The sequence below is a fragment of the Oncorhynchus masou genome, chromosome 18 (assembly GCF_036934945.1).
Source record: "Oncorhynchus masou masou isolate Uvic2021 chromosome 18, UVic_Omas_1.1, whole genome shotgun sequence".
Taxonomy (NCBI): Eukaryota; Metazoa; Chordata; class Actinopteri; order Salmoniformes; family Salmonidae; genus Oncorhynchus; species Oncorhynchus masou.
The window spans coordinates 2,568,182-2,572,872 of NC_088229.1; positions in this window are offsets into that span (position 1 = coordinate 2,568,182).

A 4,691-nucleotide genomic window follows, 5' to 3' on the forward strand; every position below is an offset into this window, starting at 1 on the left:
TCTCCTGGTCAACCCAGCTGGCCTTAATTTAAAGTTTCTCCTGTCCACTGCCTTTATGTCACGATAGACAGGAAGCTGTTAATTTCACCTGTCCTCTGCCTTCCGGTAACTAGACAGGAAGCTGTTAGTTTCACCTGTCCTCTGCCTTCAGGTAACTAGACAGGAAGCTGTTAATTTCACCTGTCCTCTGCCTTCAGGTAACTAGACAGGAAGCTGTTAGTTTCACCTGTCCTCTGCCTTCCGGTAACTAGACAGGAAGCTGTTAGTTTCACCTGTCCTCTGCCTTCAGGTAACTAGACAGGAAGCTGTTCATTTCACCTGTCCTCTGCCTTCAGGTAACTAGACAGGAAGCTGTTAATTTCACCTGTCCTCTGCCTTCCGGTAACTAGACAGGAAGCTGTTAGTTTCACCTGTCCTCTGCCTTCAGGTAACTAGACAGGAAGCTGTTAATTTCACCTGTCCTCTGCCTTCCGGTAACTAGACAGGAAGCTGTTAGTTTCACCTGTCCTCTGCCTTCCGGTAACTAGACAGGAAGCTGTTAGTTTCACCTGTCCTCTGCCTTCCGGCAACTAGACAGGAAGCTGTTAGTTTCACCTGTCCTCTGCCTTCAGGTAACTAGACAGGAAGCTGTTAGTTTTCACCTGTCCTCTGCCTTCCGGTAACTAGACAGGAAGCTGTTAGTTTCACCTGTCCTCTGCCTTCAGGTAACTAGACAGGAAGCTGTTAGTTTTTCACCTGTCCTCTGCCTTCCGGTAACTATATTGAACAAAAATATAAACATTACATACAACAATTTCAACGATTTTACTGAGTTACAGTTCAAAGAAGAAAATCAGTCAATTAAAATAAATAAATTAGGCCCTAATCTGTCCACTGCCTTCAGGTTACTATATAGAGGAAGCTGTGTCACCTGTCCACTGCCTTCAGGTTACTATATAGAGGAAGCTGTGTCACCTGTCCACTGCCTTCAGGTTACTATATAGAGGAAGCTGAGAGAGACTCTTGTTTAACCCTTTAGTTGAGTCCCCCAGCCCTACTATATTTTTATGAGCTTCTTCTGGTCCATGCTCAAACTCAGGCCCTACAGTCCGCAGGTGTGTGTGAGCTGTGTGGAAGACAGGTGTGTAAGACAGGTGTGTGTGAGACAGGTGTGTAAAGGAGTTATCCGCATGCTTCCCATCCAAAATAGTTTGTGAATATTGTATATTTTGTACCTCGTGACATTTCTGTTGATTTCGGTGAGGGATTTTTTACGCGTTCTTTCTCCTGGCAAGCCGAAGTTCAGTGTCCGAGTCTACACCCCTCCGTCAGTGATTGGTCAACAGTAGGGATTCTTCAGTAAGTGTTTGTCATTCAGCGACAGACTAATCGTTCAGTAAGTGTTTGTCATTCAACGACAGACTAATCGTTTTCATTGAGAAATACGGCAACAAACATCTTCGTTTAGATGTAAAACCGTTCGACTAGCATCTCCTTGACAAAAACGTACATTTTGGGACAGATTTCTTGAGTTATCTTTAGATTAATTCTGATTATTTTTAGGAAGTGTATATTGGCTACGGCGTCTCAAGTTAGACAAACAGTACCATCGCTACTTTTTGTTTTGTTTTTCAAGAGAAGGTCTTTTAAGGGAGCATGCGAGTTCCCTCGTTTGGTTCAGCCGAATCGAAGCATGCGGAAGGAGTAACACAGGTGTGTGTGTGTGTGAGCGTGTAACACAGATGTGTGTTGTGAGCGTGTAACACAGGTGTGTGTTGTGAGCTTGTAACACAGGTGTGTGTTGTGAGCTTGTAAAACAGGTGTGTGTTGTGAGCGTGTAAGACAGGTGTGTGTTGTGAGCTTGTAACACAGGTGTGTGTTGTGAGCGTGTAAGACAGGTGTGTGTTGTGAGCTTGTAAGACAGATGTGTGTTAGAGCTGTGTGTAAGACAGGTGTGTGTTAGAGCTGTGTGTGTGTGTGTGTGTGTGTGTGTGTGTGTGTGTGTGTGTGTGTGTGTGTGTGTGTGTGTGCGCGCGTTTGTCTATATCCAGTTTCCATGTGTCCAATACATGTACTGTAAGACTGGTTGTTATGGTTAGTACTGTTGAGACTGGTTGAGACTGGTTGTTATCGTCAGTACTGTTGAGACTGGTTGTTATCGTCAGTACTGTTGAGACTGGTTGTTATCGTCAGTACTGTTGAGACTGGTTGTTATCGTCAGTACTGTTGAGACTGGTTGTTATCGTCAGTACTGTTGAGACTGGTTGTTATCGTCAGTACTGTTGAGACTGGTTGTTATCGTCAGTACTGTTGAGACTGGTTGTTATTGGCAGTACTGTGAGACTGGTTGTTATCGTCAGTACTGTTGAGACTGGTTGTTATCGTCAGTACTGTTGAGACTGGTTGTTATCGTCAGTACTGTGAGACTGGTTGTGTTGTCAGTACTGTGAGCATGTTGGGACTGGTTGGGACTGGTTGGGACTGGTTGGGACTGGTTGTTATCGTCAGTACTGTGAGACTGGTTGTTATCGTCAGTACTGTGAGACTGGTTGAGACTGGTTGTTATCGTCAGTACTGTTGAGACTGGTTGAGACTGGTTGTTATCGTCAGTACTGTTGAGACTGGTTGAGACTGGTTGTTATCGTCAGTACTGTTGAGACTGGTTGTTACCGTCAGTACTGTGAGACTGGTTGTGTTGTCAGTACTGTGAGCATGTTGGGACTGGTTGGGACTGGTTGGGACTGGTTGGGACTGGTTGGGACTGGTGGTGACTGGTTGGGACTGGTGGTGACTGGTTGGGACTGGTTGGGACTGGTGGTGACTGGTTGGGACTGGTTGGGACTGGTTGGGGAGATAAAATTACACAGTATAAAGATAATCACCTGCCTCCAACCAAATGGATTTGGGATACTTTAGTCCAGGCCATTTTCTGACTTTGAAGTGACTTTTATTTTCTTGGTCCTGTGCAGTTGTTAATCAAACTAATATATACGTGTGAACGCACAGTTTTCTTTTCAATGTCAACTTATTGTTTTTAGAAGAACTTGTGAATTATTTAAAGTGTGCCAATACATTAGAACGTAACTGTAGTTCTCTGATCTCTGTGGTCATTAGACCCAACAGCTGTTCAGAATGAAATAAAGATCTACAAACGATTTTATATTTTAGCATTTTAATATACGTAGATGAAGATTTCATTTTCATGTTTTAGTCTCTTTTTTTGTGTGGAGGGGGTGATGAAGAGAGTGAGATGAGGAGAGAGGACTTTTGAGAGATTGATACTTGATCTACAGAGATAGTAGAAGTAATCAATAGTCTACAGCGGGTTTATTTAAAATGCGATTTGATATTTAGAGATCATTTCCCGAGAAACAGATTAATCCTAGTCCTGGACTAAAGAGCTATTTCAATGGAGATTTTCCATTAAGCAGATTTATTAGTACTAAACTAAGCCTACATTTAATCTGTGTCTAGGAAACTTGCCATTAAAGTTGATTTCCATTTCCTATTTACTCCTATACTGTTAATATTATTATTATCAATTATTAGCTGCGTGGGCGCACGGCTCCCCGGGACTTCAGCCCGCGCAGAGATGTACGAGATTGAACTGTCTAGTTTACCCTTTTAGTTAACACTATCAGTGTTTCCCTTTACTGTGCGAATTAGGATTTAATCAGCGCAATATTAGCCATTTTCAATGCAACCACACTGAACGAAAACAAACTATGCAAGAGATTTTCTTGTAGGCAGAGAGAATTGGAGTAGGATTCTATTGTATTGACAGGCACGACATCAGGCACGACACAAGCCCATACTCTACACCGACCGATGCGCCATAACCAATCAGAGCTGCAGTATCCCTATATTCGGTCTTAAAGGGGCAGTGTTGTATTTTGAGACATGCTTGAATAAGCTAAGTAGCAAAAAAGCGGAAGGTAGCAATAATTTGTCTGATTCTCTGTAATAATGGTATGAGAATAACAATGCATTTTGTGGTTTCTTGCATCCAACAACACAAAAACGTGTTCAGTCACCTCCTTGTCTAAAGGACAAGTGGATGAGCAGGTTGTCAATCCCTGCATGTTTGTTTCAACAGTCTCATGGAATGTAGGCCTGCATTGAACACCACACATTGACTGCTACTGTAGGTTGAACAATAGAACGGCTATTTCCATGTTAAAATGCTATGGGATGCATTTTCTCCATTGTTTTTGATGGTAGGCTACTCTGGTAAGCCTACATGATGATCAAATAGCCAGAGCAGCCTACTTGACCACTGTTAAAACTGTAACTGAAAGCAGGTAGAGCCTCAGTGTTCACAGTAAAACTGTAACTTAAAGCAGGTAGAGCCTCAGTGTTCACAGTAAACCTGTAACTTAAAGTGGGTACAGCCTCAGTGTTCACAGTAAAACTGTAACTTAAAGCAGGTAGAGCCTCAGTGTTCACAGTAAAACTGTAACAGCAAGTCCAGCCTCAGTGTTCACAGTAAAACTGTAACTTAAAGCAGGTACAGCCTCAGTGTTCACAGTAAAACTGTAACAGCAAGTCCAGCCTCAGTGTTCACAGTAAAACTGTAACTTAAAGCAGGTACAGCCTCAGTGTTCACAGTAAAACTGTAACAGCAAGTCCAGCCTCAGTGTTCACAGTAAAACTGTAACAGCAAGTCCAGCCTCAGTGTTCACAGTAAAACTGTAACTTAAAGCAGGTAGAGC